We start from the raw sequence: 16,786 nt of genomic DNA, 5'->3' as shown, positions 1-16,786 counted from the left end.
CAATTTTCTGATCTTTTTCCTCCACTCCCTCTTTCTTGTAAAGACTCAAACAACCAAAATAATTATATGAAATTAAGTCGGTAAAAGCCAGGCTTGTTTCTTTAAGATTGATGTGTTAACATTCGGGGCAGTTTTCTCAGGAGTCAGGGAGATTATTATTTCTGCGCTTGGCTGAGGGAATCTCCCCTGCTCCCTAGTCAGGCCAGAGTCTTCCCAACCCCCAGCCCAAACTTTCCCTCCTCTACAAAAACGGTCTGTGACCAGGAGTTCTAAAAAAAGAGTGTTTTTAATTTAAGTGCTCACGATTTTCTTCTCTTCGGGTCCCAACTACTCAGTGGTTCAAAAAAATAAATCTATAAGGCTCTCTGTGAGACTGAAAATAGAGCATTTCCCTCAACCATGTGGATAGAAAGGTTTATAGGCCTGGGATTTGGAGAGGGCAGGAAGGTGAGGAACATATTTTCCAGATCCACCTGTCTCTTCTTATCTTTATATTGAGATAAGCAGGCTAGTTGGTTGCTTGCAAAAATGAATCTTTTAATGAAAATGATATAGCTATTCCTCCTCTCAGCCTCCTTTCCCCTGCCCTTACCCCCACGTGCTGAAATTTGAATAAATCAGGGTCGAGAGCTGTTCCTTAGCTGTTTTGTTCCAGGTGAAAAATAGAGCTATAGTACAGCTCTACTTCCAGCTTTTTTGGTGTGATAAATTTGGAGATAAGCATCTCACAAACTTTCCTGCCCAGGCTGGTTTTGAACCATAATCCTCAGATCTCAGTTCCCCAGTAGCTAGGATTACAGGCTTGAGGCCATTAAAAATAGCCCATTAAAGATACAATTTGTTGTTATTGTTGTTTTCACATGAAGACTGAGGTCAAGGACTCATACTTCCTAGGTAAGCACTCAAGCACTTGAGCCATGTCTCCAGCTCATTATGTTGCTAGTTTTAAAGCAGTAAAAACGAAGGCAGGACTTTGGATGTCTTTTTCCCACAGGGTGAAGTAAAACATGAAATCTTGAAAGATGACTAGGATTCTTTGCCCCACAAAGTGACTTAGGGGCCCAGGACAGCAGCCAGGCTGCAGGAAGACGAGCAGAGTCAGGTTCAAGGGGTGTCTGCCTGCCTTGACATATCATTGCTAATTATGATGCCATTGTAAACCCCTTCCCTATAGCTTCATAGGCCTTGTAAAAGGTGCCCACAAACGTCTCCCTTCCTGTGCCTCCCTGCCCCTAGGTAGAAATCCTCCTCTTGCAGGAAGTGCAAAAGAAAGTTCAAAGCTTTCTTGGTCAAAAGAAAGTGTGCCTGATCCAGCCAAAGGTGATTAGGTAGCAATTAAACAACAAATACTAGGGCCCCTGTACCATGCACCAGCACTAACTCCTGCCACTTCTAGTCTTTCTTTAACATAGCTGCCGAAACTGGGTGCCTGCTGGCTTCTGCCCATAATCCTAGCTACACAGAAGGCTGAGAGTTGAGGATCACAGTTTGAGACAAGCTGGAGTAGGAAAGTCTATAGGACTCCTATCTCTGATTATCTAGTGGAGCTGGTTCAGGTGGTGCAGCACCAGCCCAGAGCAGAAAAAAAAAAAAAACACTAAGGGACAGCCCCCAGGGCCTGAGCTCAAGCCCCAGTACTGCCAACAGACAAACAAACAACAAACATATTTGCCATTATCGAGAACAGCTAGGAGAATCAAAACCACTGGCAATTGTGAGCTATCTGGGGATAGAGAGTTCTATACAGTGTGTAATGGAATGCCACCCCCTACCCCTCATTACAGAGGCTAAAGGAAAGAAGACAAAGATGGGGGGACGGTACAAGGAAGCACAGACTCCAGGGCAGGCCCTGGCTCTCTGGTGATTTTTCTGTATGACTGCTAGGCTTGTTTCCTTGCTATAAAACAAGCCAGTTCAACCTATGTTAAAAGGTTAAAGGGGTCATAAATCTTTCCGGGTATGGCCGATCCGTGGAAAAACGCAGCCTGATGTTTTTTACATCTGTTTTGGGTTCTCAGCCTCAGCTGGCAACTCCCAAACCCCATTCAAGCAGGTATAAAGTGTCCTTACATGGAGCACTGGGGCTCAGGGGTGAGCGTCCGGGCAGCCGGCAGGCCCCCGAAGCTGGCCCGCTGACATGGTAAACCTATACCCCCGGCTGGTGGAAGGGAGGCCGCCGGGTGGACAGTGTAAGTGGGCAGCACGCACAGCCTGCAGGAGAGGCTGGCGGCGGGTGGGAGAGCGCAGGCTGAGGTGGGTCACACGGAGATTGAATTTCATCTGAATCAGATCAGAGCTGTGGGAAAGGGCTCCCCCTCCACACAGCCGGTCTCCTAGGAAGATGTGGGAGGGCGGCTGGGGAGACAGAGGCAGGCAGCTGCGATGAAATCCCCAAGTCAACTCTCAGCAGCTCACAGCTAACTTAATTACTGTCTACCCCTCCGTGCTGGCCAGACTTCCTCAACTGGAGAAGGGGGTGGGGGCGGGATGAGGGTGTCAGACGAAAAGGCTGTCCGCGTTCGATACACACCCGGGTTTGGGAGTGAACCTGCGTGTGTCTTTCAGGAGCAAAGCGTGTCCTTGGATGTATGGGAAAGGCTTGGGAACCGTGAGGGACAGCTGCCAGAGGCGAACTCCAGAAGGGATTTTGATGGCTTTGCCGAGTACCTTTAGGGCTTGGTGTTGGATAGCATTTCATTAACATGCAATGCAAGTTCTCCGGGCCACAACGGTGGGCACTGTTCCTCTCAGCTTCTTTCTCTGCTTAAGAACCTGCCACCATTCCCAGCGACCCACGGTCCCAGCTTTTGCTAGGAGAAGCATTGGAGGGGTGGAAACGAGGGGAGGAAAGTGTGAGCGTTAAACTGGAAACCCTTGCAGTCCTATTACACAGAGGCCAGAAGTCAGCGGCTTGGAATCCACCCCCTCAACAGGGGTGGGGAGAGTCCTTCCAGAGGGAATGGAAACACATTGGTTCCCTAACACTGGCACCAGAGTGCCTTTCTCCAGGGCAGCCGGGCCATGGCAGGCATTCTGTTCACGCCATCTCTCAATTGGAAGCCTTCAAATGATCCTTTTTTTTTTTTACTCTCTCTCTCTCTTCCCGTTATTTGACAAGAGGCTGGAGGCATAAAAATTCTCATGCCAGCTCCCCTGAGGCAGGGAACAGCTCCCTGGGCTCCTGGCTGCCCAACCTGGTTTGCACATCAATTTTGAGCCTGCAGCTGCTGATACAAATGAAAGAAAAAAGAAAAGGAAAAAGACCCCAGAAAACAGTCCACTAAAGATATAGCTTTCTGCACAAAGTGTGTGTGTGCGCGCGCACGCGCGTCTGTGTCTGAGTGTGTATGTGTGTGTGTGTGTGTGTGTGTGTGTGTGTGTGTTTACTGCTGCCATGAGTGTCCCCAGCAAGATGAATAATCACCTGTTAGTGAACTAGTGAAGCCCATATCACAGCCAGCGGGCTGTACCTAGATCCAAACCCAAGGTTTGGATCTTCAGGTACTCACTGCTTTGTTAGAAGCTTCTGACTCACAAAAGAAACAATGAGCATCTTGACAAGAACTTGTGTGTTTTCTGAATTCTCTAGACTAGGGAGGTGGACACCCAAAAGATTGCAGAGATTCCAAGTCATCGGAAGTGTATTAAGAAGTTATATGTATGTTCCTCTGTCTCAGGAAAAGAGATTTTTCAGAGTCCAAGACTCTCATCAGATTTGAGAAGTAAAGCCTTATATAAATGCTTTTCCAAAGATAATTTTAGGGGGTCATTGGCTTCCCTCAATCACAGTCCACGGAAGTCAAAAGAGCCCTGTTGACTCTGGTCTGTCCCACAACCGAGCCTGGCTGTTGACTCATGGACTCCATGCACATAATAACCCAGAGGGGACAAACAAAAGCAGGCAGGGCATACCCACAGCCCCTGCCAGACAGGGCTATCCTGGCGGTGGGGCACAGCTCCTCCTCAAATGGCTCCATTCAGAGGCTACCATGGCTCTAGAATCTGTACTCCCAGGCCAGTGATATGAGGAAATAACGCTAATGAAGAGAGGGTTCCGATTTGATGAAACGAGTGAATAATGGAGCTCGATAAAATGCAGAACAAGGTTTGGAGGCATTCGATAGAAAATTCTACTGGTTGCTGTTGGCAGGGACCCTACTTAGCTGGCAGGAAAGGGTATCTGGGAGAAGTGATACATATACATTTTGGAAACTCATAATAATGCCAGAATCCAATAGTTCTTTTTGAAGCTGTCTTCTTTCTTATTGCAGACATGACTAGGCTAATTTCCTGAAGCAAAGTTGAGAATGGTAATAATTATTCTCATTAAACAGTAGGTACTGCTGGGGCCGGGAGTTTGGCCTAGTGGTAGAGTGCTTGCCTAGCATGCACGGAGACCCGGGTTCAATTCCTTGGTACCACATGCATAGAAAAAAGCTGGAAGTGGTGCTGAGGCTCAACTGGTAGAGCTCTAGCCTTGAGAAAGTCCAAGGACAGTGCCCAGGCCCTGAGCTCAAGCCTAGGACTAGCAAAACAACAACAACAACAAAAAAAAAAAAAAAAAAAAAAAACAACCAAAAAAAACTTCCACAGACTTTGGGGCCAGGAGTTTGGCCTAGTGGTTAAAGTGCTTGCCTAGCATGCATGAAGATCTGGGTTCGATTCCTTGGTACCACATACATAGAAAAAAGCCAGAAGTGATGCTGAGGCTCAAGTGGTAGAGCTCTAGCCTTGAGAAAGTCCAAGGACAGTGCGCAGGTCCTGAGCTCAAGCCCAGGACTGGCAAAAAAAAAAAAAAAAAACCAAAAAAAAAACCAGTAGGTACTGTTGATACAGGAGTCACATGCAGCAGTTTTACATAGTTTATCTCAAGTAATCTTAGGACCCCTGCATGAGATAGGCACAGGTGCTCTCTAAGAGAATGGATTTGTTTTTTCTACCCACTGAAGAATTAAAAGGCAGGGAAATATTTTAGGTAAACAGTATATTTGGAAGTGAAAGGAAAGCTTTAAAAAGGAAAATAGTGAGACTCTCACTTCAGAAATGGATCCCAAAGTGTCCAATGGAGAGGGCAGTTTTTATAAAACAGGGTTCCTCTATGTCTTCTCTCTTGTTATTTGCCCTGATTGATTGATGGCTTGTGCATTCACTACCCCAGCTCTTTGCACTGGTTGAATGGACATTCAGAGCATGATGGGAAGAAGAAGCACTTTGAGAGAGAACCCCCCAGCATTATGGGAAGAAGCATTTGAACAGGAGCTTGAGGCACTATGGGAACAAGAGGCTGCTAGATGCGACACAGGTTATCTGCACATGTTTGTCCTGTCTGCCTTCCAGTTCCCCTTTCCTTCCCTGGTACTAATTGCTCCCATTATTCAGATGACCAATTATTCAGATGAAAGATGTTAAGGCTTGGTTGCGATTGATTACTTCTCTGCCTATTGGCAGAGAGCATGAGCCTTGTAGACTGCATCTGCAGCCAATCCAAGACTCTTCTGTTCTCCACTAGATGGCTTGAGTACACCAGCGTTTGACACTTTGCCAGAAAACCCAAAAGCATTTCCAACATGACATGATTGTTCAAAAACAGTAAAGAAATGAATGTATTTTTATGAAAGTGTCTACTATGTGCAGATACGATGCTGGAGGGCAGAAATGTTGCATTTTGTCAAAAGTTAAATTTCATTTAAAAACTCAATGACTCAGACTGGTGCTTGAACTCAGGGCTTCTGGCATTTACTGGGCTTTCTCTGATACCAGCTAGAGCTCTGCCACTCGAGCCATACCTCCATTTGCAGCTATTTTCCTCCCTTCACTTAATTTTTCTTTTTCAAATCTTTAAGTAGTTGTACAAAGGAGTTACGATGTAATAAAGCAGTTCATTAATACAATGCATCTTGATCAATGTCACCCTTCCAGCCTCTTTGCAGCTAATTAGAGATAAGACTCTGGTAGATTTGTTTGCCTAGTCTGGCTCTGAATCCCTACCCTCAGTTTTCAGCCTCCTGAATCACTAGGATTAAAGGTGTAAGCCACCAGACTCCCAGCTCAAAAAGTTCAATTTTTACAGTATATTTTCTAAAATATATTTGTCAGTTATATACATGAAAATTATCTCCCACTGGGAAATCACAAACTAGTCAAAACTTTCCTGGAGACAGAGGATGGATTTTATTTTTCACCATCTTCACCTCTTTAAGCAATAGAATGTCTGTACTAGGTCAATAAATAATTACTAGATAATTACCAAGGAAAAGAATGAACCCATTTTAAGAACAGCAATTAGAAAGTCTTACTTCTCGGAATGGAAGCAGATCATCCTGACATCAGGCATTGAGAAAGGATTATGGCTCACCATTCACCAAAAGTAGGTGAGGAAGAAATTTGGTAAGAGAGCCAACTGCTGGTAGCTCCTACCTATAATCTTAGCTACTAAAGAGGCTGAAATCTGAGGATCACAGAATGAAGCCAGGCCAGAAATTCCGTGAGACTTTTATATTCAATTAACCAATAAACAGCCAAAAGGGAAGCTGTGGCTCAAGTGGCAGAGTCCTAGCCTTGAGTCAAAAGAAGCTCAAGAATAGGCCCCTAATAAAGCCTTAATATCACCTCCCCAACCACACACAGACACACAGATACACACACACACACACACACACGAAAAAGAAAAAGAAAAAAAACAAGAAAGAAAAGAAAATATAAACAGCCCTGGCACAGGTGGTTCATGCCTGTTAACCTAGCTCCTCAGGAAGCTAAGATATGAGGACTGAGGTTCAAAGTCAGCCTGGGCAGGAAAGTCCATGATACCCTTATCTCCAACTAACCACCAAAAAATCAGAAGTGGGACTGTGGCTAAAAGTGGTAAAAAGCTTTGAGCAAAAGAGATCAGGAACAGTGCCCAGGCCTTGAGTTCAAACTCTACTACCAAAAAGAAAAAAGAAAGTATAAAGTTTATAAAGTAAGGGTGGAGAGTTAAGTTTAAAACTTGAAAAACTAAATTTTGTTTTTCCCATGTTTAATTATTTCTTTTCAGATGGGAGAAAGAAAATGTTCCTAGAGACTGAAATTTCTATGCTGATAAACACAATACCTATCTTTCTCTGGGAGCTCAGTATATTTGAGTACTTTGGTCCTTTTAGTTTCTATTTTGGCACTCTGATCTGCAACATACCAAAATATGATATCTCCTTTCCCTCTTTGTGTGTGTATGTGTGTGTGTACGTGTGTGTGCATGCATACGCAAACAGACACACATGTGGTATGTTTATTTGATATGTATTGGGCATTTAGTATTAGGAATTGATATTTCTTTTCTTCTTGGTTGGGAATTTATAAAGTTAATCACAATGCAATAACTTGGTGAGCCACAGATCCAAAGAGTGAACATTTTAAGAACTGTAATGATAGATTAGAATTTAAGTTGAGCCTCATGTTGAGGCACACACGACCAAGGGGAACTGCAGATTTTCCAGACTTGAGAATACTCTTAGAATTGCAGAAAATAAGCCGGGTACTGGTGGCTCAGGCCTGTAATTCTAGCTACTCAGGAGGCTGAGATCTGAGGATCACAGTTGGAAGCCAGCTGGGGCAGGAAAGTTCATGAGACTTAACCACCAAAAAACTGAAAGTAGATCTGTGGCTCAAGTGGAATCTAAATGGCTAGCTTAAACAAAAAAAAGCCCCCAAACAATGTGCAGGTCCTGAGTTCAAGTCCCAGGATCAGTCCCCTTAAAAAACAAACAGGGACAGGAGTTTGGCCTAGTGGGAGAGTGCTTGCCTAGCATGCACGAAGACCCGGGTTCGATTCCTCGGTACCACATGCATAGAAAAAAGCTGGAAGTGATGCTGAGGCTCAAGTAATAGAGCTCTAGCCTTGAGAAAGTCCAAGGAACACTATAAAGAATGTTCCCTCCATACAGAGCTATAATTATCAAAACAGCTTGGTACTGGCACAAGAACAGGCCTGAAGACCAATGGAATAGAACTGAAGACCCAGATATTAAACCACAGACCTATGGCCACCTAATCTTTGACAAGGAAGCCAAAAAAATAGAATGGAAGAAAGATAGCCTCTTCAACAAGTGGTGCTGGCAGAACTGGTTAAGCACATGCAGAAAACTAAAGTTGGATCCTTCTTTGTCACCCTGTACTAGAATTAACTCCAAATGGATCAAAGACCTCAAGGTAAAAGCCGATACTCTGAAAACTTTACAAGAAGGAATAGGAGATACACTAGACCTCCTTGGCACAGGTCGAAACTTTCTTAATAAGGACCAAGAATCACAACAAATCAGAGAAAGGCTGGATAAGTGGGACTGCATTAAACTGCAGAGCTTTTGTATGGCAAAGGACATAGCTAGTAAACTAATTAGGAAGCTTACAGAGTGGGAGAAGATCTTCACCAACCACACAATGGACAAAGGCCTCATATCTAAAATATATCAACAGCTCAAAAAATTGAATCAATCCAAAACTAATCTCCAAAGTAACAACCATCCCACTAAAAGATGGGCCAAAGACTTAAAGAGAGTCTTCTCTGAAGAAGAAACAAAAATGGCCTATAGACACATGAAGAAATGCTCAACATCTCTGGTCATAAAAGAAATGCAAATCAAAACAACTCTAAGATTCCACCTCACACCATTTAGAATGGCCAGCATCAAGAAAACTAATAACAACAAATGCTGGAGGGGATGTGGCCAGGAGGGATCACTACTACACTGTTGGTGGGAGTGCAAACTCGTTCAACCACTATGGAAAGCAGTATGGCAGTGCCTCAAAAGACTAAACATAGAGCTTCCCTATGACCCAGCAATTCCACTACTTGGCATTTACCCAATCACCCAGAAACAAGGACATACTAAATCCACCAGCACAACAACGTTCATTGCAGCACTATTTACCATAGCAAAGATATGGAACCAAGCTAGATGTCCCTCAGTTGATGAGTGGATCAACAAGATGTGGTATTTGTACACAATGGAATTCTATGCTGCTGTCAGAAAGAATGACATTGCCCCATTTGTTAGGAAATGGAAAGACTTAGAAAAGATCATATTAAGTGAAGTAAGCCAGACTCAAAGGAACTTAGGCTCAATGGTTTCCCTCATTTGTCATAATCAGTAGAAACCTTGGGTTCTCCTAGCAGAGATTTGCAATAGAGCAAAACCTTGATACAAAAGGCCATATAGTAGGTCGCTAAATGAAAGGATCTCTAGTATATAGAAACATAAGCCATATAATGAATGATTGTTGTTCTTAAGGTACTATGTTATCTCTCATCTCCTTTGCTGTCCCTTGGTTATCTCATATTATTAGAGTATCTCACTTTGTTTACCTGATATATCGGATATATTTGTATTTGGTTATTTGAAATTGGATAGGGAATGGGGGAAAACAAGATGAGGGTTGAGGGGGGGGGGGAAAGGGGACCAAGACATGTGAAAGGATATCAATGTATGGGAATTAATGCACAATCTATCTGGCGAATATTGTGTAACTCTTCTATTAATTACAATAAAAAATATATGAAAAAAAGAATGTTCCCTCTGGAGAAATACTATATCAGTGTGAAAAAGACTGGGCTTGGTACAGATGTCTTCACTAAATGCTTGCAGGTGCTGAGAGTCATATAAAAAGGCAGCTAGCTGTTCTCTGGTTTTAAAGTCCTCTTCTCTAAGAGAATAGCAAAGTGCTATAGAGTCAGGAGGAGACAATAAGCATGAAGTTTAGGGTAGCTCACTTCTTATCTTACACCTGCCCTAGCAGTTTACATTGAGATTGTACTATTCTGCCTTCTTGCTTTCCTTCCTTCCTGCCTGCCTCCTTCCTACCTTTCTTCCTTCCTTCCTCATTCTCTCCATCTTTTCTTATCCTCCCCCTCTCCCTTCTCCTCTCCCTCCCTCCTTTGTGGGATTAAACAAAGCTGTAAGCAGAGGCAATGTGTATTTGCTGGAGCTCTGTAGTTATTAGGACAGTGGAGCAGTTAGGGAAAGGGAGATTTGCCTTGAAGAAATGAACTTCAGCTGAGCATTGGGGAGAACTAGTAAGACTCTTTTGACAAAGTAAACCTCAAGAATACCTAAATCTTGGCTGGGAGTTTGGCCTGGTGGTAAGGGTGCTTGCCTAGCATGCATGAAGATCTGGGTTCAATTCCTTGGTACCCCATACAGAGAAAAAGCTTAAGTGGTGCTGTGGCTCAAGTGGTAGAGCTCTAGGCTTGAGAAAGCCCAAGGACAGTGCTCAAACCCTGAGTTCAAGCCCCAGGAGTGGCAAAAAAAAAAAAATACCCAAATCTATGAAATGCTGCATACGGGGTGATTTGCATCCATCCTTCTCTGTTTGGCTTCCCTTGGCTTCCCAAAGGTGGTAGGCTCAAGGAGGCAGCAAGCATAGGTGGGGAAGCTAGAGAAGATCCCAGCCTCCCCATGTCATAGCCTGTCAGTGGTGATGGACAGAGCCCACAGAGCCTTTCCTGCCTTGCTGACCACTTCAACCATGCCCTCAATCCTGCTTTTTGCTAGTTCATTGGAGACAGAGTCTCGTGGACTTTCCTTCCTTAGTTTGCTTTGAACCATGATCCTCGAGATACCAGCCTCCTGAGTAACTAGGATTACAGGTGTGCAGCACTAGTGCCTTGCTTTTCTGTTAATCTTCCTAAAGCCTTCATATTCACAGCTCTTCGAGATTTTATTATTTTTTGGTCTGAGGTATAAATAGCACAAATAATACAATTTTCTGCATAGTCCACTGTCACATGGATGTATCTGGCAATCTGTAAAATCTTCAAAGCAAATTTACAACTAAATTCCTCCAACCTTACTGACCCAAGCATAGTAGACTATGTGTGTGTTGTCCGTATTTGCTTCATCTAATATGTGCATTCTCCAATTCAAAGATTATTCAGTCATCCTTCTCTTCCTGTTAAAAGAAACCAACAGGAGAGTCCTACGTATCTATGACTTTCATAAACATATATGTTATATGCATCATCAAAATTGACTGTGTTGATCTTTGGAGCTCTCTGAAGTTTAGGCAGATAATAGTTAGGTTACTGGGTTGAAGAATAGAATTTGCCCAGTGATACATATGTATCAATGATTTCCTATATATTTCAGCATCATAAACATTTGCTTTTTTCTTTGCAAGCAGAAAAGAGCATGGTGGAAATGAAGAAGTTGCTGTTGGTTCAGCAAGGCAGGAAAAGCTCTGTCTATGGACACTGATAAGCTGTGACAGGGGGCTGCTGGGAGTGTCTCCAGCTGTCCCCCTACACAGGCTCCCCCTGCCCGATCCCCTTCAGGAGGCCAAGGGAGACCAAACAGAAGGTTGCACACAAATTGTCTCCTACTCAGAGTCATCTAGATTTGGGTATCCATATATTTTGCATTTGGAAAGAACTTCATTTTTCTGCATTTCTTCCTTCTAGCTATATGTATTTACTGGTCCTGGGGTTTGAATTCAGAGTGTGGATACTGTCCTGGACTTTGGTGCTCAAGGCTAGAGCTGTACCACTTGAACCACAAGGTATGATTGAAGAGTTACAACTGGCTTTTTGGTGATTAATTGGAGATAAGAATTTCATTGACTTTTCTGAGAGCTTTGGATCTCAGCCTCCCGAGTAGGCAGGATTACAGACCTGAGTCACTAGCACCTGGCTAAGAGCATTTAAACCGGTGTAACTCCCAAAGCCTTCTTACAAGAGTAAACATTTTCAGGAAACCAATCACTGATTAAGATGCACAACCATTTCTTTATGGAAAGCAGGAAATATGTGGCTGAGTGTTTACTATGGGCTAATTTTACTTACAGTTTCATCTACTAAATGATGATTATCAGTAGCTTATTAGACACCTAGGAAATGGGTGAGTCCTTTCAGTAAACTAGAAGAGATAACTCTGGGTAGAGAAATATTTTTGAACTATCAAGTTACTGAAATTTCTTGAGACTGTAAACCTAGGCAGAAAAAAATCACAAAGGTGCTTATTTATAAAGGAGAGTTCGGGTTTTTTTTCTTCTTCTATTGTTTTCTTTTTTCTTCTTTGGAGGCATATTTTCTTTTCCCTTTCAGAAGGTCCAGATTAGGAACTGTATCTTTGCCTGACCACCTGCAAACAGGCTTTAGAACAATGTAAATGTTCTCAGCAGGATACTGATTCTGATGGCCCGCCTGTTGACTAAGCAGAATGAGAGCTGTTTTTAACCAGAGGAATTCCAGATCTTTCCTTAGGCCCATCTCCCTAGGGAAATGAGCTCTGCCCTCAAAAATCTACTGAAAACCTGACGAAGAATGAAGATTTATGGTGAGAGGCAGCAGTGGGCCGGAAGCAGGCTATCGGGAAGCTCATCTCTGTGTTATTGGAGAAATGCTCTTGACAGGATACAGTCTGGTTATCACAGAATCTCCTCAAGTTTCATTCCCATTCTGCTTACAAATGCCCCAAATATAAAGAGATGCATTTCATTAAGACAGCCTTTTAAGAGAGTAGTTTATCCCAGCTGTTGCTGCCTATCTTAAACACCTACCTTTTCACCCTACTGTGGAGTTTACATGTGATAAGGATTGTCAAAAAAAAAAAAAAAAAGTAACCTCAGCAAAGGAAAAACACAGGTTGGATAGCCTCTGGGAGGTGGTGTAAGAGAAAGGAAGTTTTAAATTCCAGAACACCCCTCTTCCCCAGAGCGGAGACCCAGGAATCCTGCCTGCCTGCCTGCCTGCCTTGAGAGCTTTGGACTGACCACAACCATACACCAGGGTGTATAAACACGTTTCCAGTCTCATTCAGTGGAGGAATTCTTCGCCTTGCTACTTTGGTACGATCTTGTCAGAGATGGTGGTGAACTAGAAGTGAATAATACAGTTAGGAAGAGGAGAAACGGACCTCAAGAGTTTGGGTCCCTGGGCATTTCCCATTCCTGTCAATGACGAATTCCTTGCTTCCAGTTTCACAAAATCGTGCAAACACAAGATGCACACTGCAGATGGCCAAGTGCAAATTGTTGGCAAATGACTGTGCTTTCTTTCACTCTTAGATCTGCAAGCTCAGAGCCAGAGGTTGTCTGATGAGATAATTCGAGAAGATTTTTCATGCAGCTTGGGGGAAAGTTAGCATTAAGTGCTAAGTGGGAGAAAAAGTGTGTGGGGGGAGGGGTGCTAGTTTTCTGGCAGGTCCTGACAAAGCCAGAATTAATGGATGGGGTTGGAGGTGAGAGACACCTCCTTTGTCTGAGAGGAAATAAACCCGTGAGTGGGGTTCCAGCCTGCTCACTCCTGCAGAAGGGCACAGTGTTTGAAGTCTGGCTAGTGGGTTTCAGGAAGCTGAGGGCATCAGGTTTCCATTAGGCCAGACAGCGGCTCCAGTAGGTTCTCACAGTGACATGGTAACAATTAAACCTTCTGCTACTGGTCCTTAGCCTGGGGTGAGGCTCTTTTCCTCCTTACCCCTGGGACTGACAGTCGCCCTGGTTTCCTTATGGCTGGGTTTCCTGCCGATTCCCATTTCTTGGTGTCTAATCTGAGACCTCTCATTAGACCACACAAATTGCAATGATTTTCCCGTGTGCAGACCTCTTCCAACCCTCCTAGTGTGCCTAGAAAGAACACTACATTGCTCTGAAACTTGAGATTTCCTTCCTGTGTTGTCAGATTGCCCCAAATCACAGGCTATATACATACATATACACAAATATACATACGTATATATACACATGTATATGGGAAAAATAAAAGAATTATTATCCATACCCTAAAGCTTATTGTTTTCTTTTTGTGAGGGGCAGGTGAGAACAATCATATCCTTTTTTCCCTCCATTTTTACATCAACGACTGCAATATGAAGTAGAAAAATAAAAAAGATAAAAAATAAAAAGATTTTAGCTGGGTGTGGTGGCTCATGCCTGTAATACTAGCTACTCAGGAAGGTGAGACCCGAGGATCACCATTCAAAGCCATCCTGGGCACTAAAGACTGTGAGACTCTTATCTCTAATTAACCACCAGAAAACCAGAAGTGGCGCTGTGGCTCAAGGGGTAGAGCTAAGCTTTGAGCTGAAGAGCTCAGGGATTAACACCCAGGCCCAGAGTTCAAGTCCCACATTCGACAAAAAAATATTTAAAACAATGCTATTTTTTTTTCCAAGAAAGAAAAACACTTTTTTTTTTTTTTTTTTGCCAGTACTGGGTTTGAGCTCAGAGCCTGAGCACTTGAGAAACTCCCAAGTCCTTGAACTAGGCTAGAGCTCTACCACTTGAGCCTCAGCACCACTTCCAGTTTTTTATGTATGTGGTATCGAGGAATCGAACCTAGGTCTTGGTGTATGTTAGGAATGCATTCCACCACGAGGCCAAACTCCAGGCCCAGAAAAATACTTTTATATAGAAAGAATGTCAGGTCAGAGAAGGGACTATATGAACTAACCCTTGAAAAAAACAGGTAGAATTTGGATACTTCAGAGCTATGGGGAAGAAAAGGGCCTGACAGGAGAGAGAAGAAAAACCATCAAACCTGATTTTTAAGCTTGCTTGACTGATTCTAAGCTTATGGGTGGCTGCATCACCCATAATGGCTACAGGAAATAAGATTGTCTATAAACCACGTTCTCTAATGAGGAGCTACCAGTTCAGTCCAAGTGACAAAATAGAGCAGTAATACAGAGAGGTTTCTCAACTGTCAATGTTTCATTTCAATTAACCCCTGGCGATGTTAAAAATGTCATCAATTGGAAATGAATTTAATATGCTTTACCCATTAGACCAACTAAACTGAGACTCATGTACCTTAAATGTGTTCAGAGGATTCAGCTTAGCTTGATGGGGGCAAAAATCATTGAACTCAAAGCTCAGTGTTGTAATAAAGTGTTTGATATACGATATAGTACGTCATTTAATCACAGGCATCATGGAACACTACAAGCCCAGGTGGGACACTCTGAGCTGTGACTTTTGGCTGTTTCCAGGGTCACCACAGAACAGATTCCTTACCTAGGAAATCAAATTCAAAATATGGTTCCTACTTAACGGATGTTACTTTTGTTCCATTGTAAAGTCAAAAAAGTTGAGACATTCTGAGTCAGAATCTCTGTCTTGGAGGATACTTTAAGACACAATAAATCACCACCACTATAGGTAATACTGAATTGAGTAACAGAAATGAGAAATACTATGTCCAAGTCAGATGATGGGTGAGGGTTAGTTTGGTGATTAGGGCTGACAGAGGCTGTTAACAGGAAAGAGATAGGGGCCAGGAGTTTGGCCTAGTGGTAGAGTGCTTGCCTAGCATGCATGAAGACCCGGGTCCGATTCCTTGGTATCACATACATAGAAAAAAGCCTGAAGTGGTGCTGAGGTTCAAGTGGTAGAGTTCTAGCCTTGAGAAAAATCCAAGGACAGTGCTCAAGCCCTGAGCTTAAGCCCAGGACTGGCAAAAACAAAAACCACAGGAAGAAGATAAAGGTAACCGGAAACCAGCATACATCAGAACCCCCTGGAGGACTTTCTGAAAAGTCCCTATCTCTGAAGGTATGAAGAGTGCATTTCTGGTAAGTTCCCTGGGTACTCATACCTTGAGAACTCCTATTGAGGACAGATGAGCGTACCTCCCACATCCACCCTGACGTGAGGGCACAGGAGAAACCAGACTGCACAGCAAGGTCACCAAGGAAGTGGCAAAAGCAGCTTGCCATCAGTTGTCTGCTTTCTTCCCTGCTGATTTAGCATGTGAACAGAACCATGAACAGAAGGAGGAGGAAGAGCAGGAGGAGGAAGAGGAGGGAGGAGGAGGAGGAGGAGGGGCGAGAAGAGGAGGAGGAAGAAGAAAAAGAAGGAGAAGGAGGAGGAAGGGGGAGGAAGAGGAGGTGAAGGTGAAGGTGGTGGCTTTCATACCTCTAGAAGAAACCACTGGGGGGAACAGATGAGGAGAATCATAGTCTGAAAGAGATCCAGGCAAAAGGAAGAGATCCTTTCTAAACAAAAATTCTAAAGCAAGAATAACTGAAGATGTGGTTCAAATGGTAGAGTCCTTGCCTAACAAGCATGAGGCTGGGTTTAAGCTTCAAAACTGCCAAGGAGGGAAGGAAGGAAGGAAGGGAGGGAGGGAGGGAGGGAGGAGGGGGAGGGAGGAAGGAGGAAGGCAGGGAGTACGGATGGGTAGAAAGAAAGGAATAAAAGAAAAGAAAAGAAAAGGAAGACGAGAAAGAAAAGAGAAGAAAGGAAGAGCAAGCTATGGTTAAGGCCGAATATAATCTCAAAAGACACATTCTGCCAGGTGCGATGGCTCACGGCTGTAACCCTAACTACTCAAGAGGCTGAGATCAGAGGATCAAGGTTCAAAGTGAGCCCGGGAACAAAAGGACCTGAGACTCTTTATCTGCAATTAACCACTAGAAAATGGGAAGTGGGGCTTGGCTCATGGATAGGTCAGTAGCCTTGAGCTGAAGAGTTCAGGGATAGTGTCCAGGCTGAGTTGAAGCCCCAGATTCCCCCCACACACACACCCCAATTCCATCACTCTTTTCTACAACAATCCTATTTCTCTGCCAGGAGATGTGGCTTATTGTGAGCTTGCTGTTCTGAGGATTCATGTACTGGACTGCCTCCATCACAGACAACCCTCAACTATAGACACCCTGACCAAATGTACATCATGATATGATGGATTTTCTGAATGCCTTTCTTTCTTTCTTTCTTTCTTTCTTTCTTTCTTTCTTTCTTTCTTTCTTTCCTTCCTTCCTTCCTTCCTTCCTTCCTTCCTTCCTTCCCTCCCTCCCTCCCTCCCTCCCTCCCTCCCTCC

The 16,786-nt window shown here is 43.6% G+C and overlaps 1 long non-coding RNA gene across 1 annotated transcript in view; it reads left to right on the top strand.

Moving 5' to 3' along the window:
* Positions 1–13,081, top strand: part of LOC150058918 (uncharacterized) — a 52,473-nt gene extending 39,392 nt beyond the window's left edge. Inside the window, exons 2-3 of the long non-coding RNA XR_016536564.1 lie at positions 11,429–11,526; positions 12,681–13,081. This is a non-coding gene — a long non-coding RNA (uncharacterized LOC150058918). The remainder of the gene's footprint in view (positions 1–11,428; positions 11,527–12,680) is intronic.
* The last annotated feature ends 3,705 nt before the right edge of the window (positions 13,082–16,786 follow it).

This window comes from Megascapheus bottae, chromosome 9, assembly GCF_031878675.1.
Source record: "Megascapheus bottae isolate mThoBot1 chromosome 9, mThoBot2.hap1, whole genome shotgun sequence".
NCBI classification, from domain to species: Eukaryota; Metazoa; Chordata; class Mammalia; order Rodentia; family Geomyidae; genus Megascapheus; species Megascapheus bottae.
This window is presented reverse-complemented; position numbering and strand designations above follow the sequence as displayed.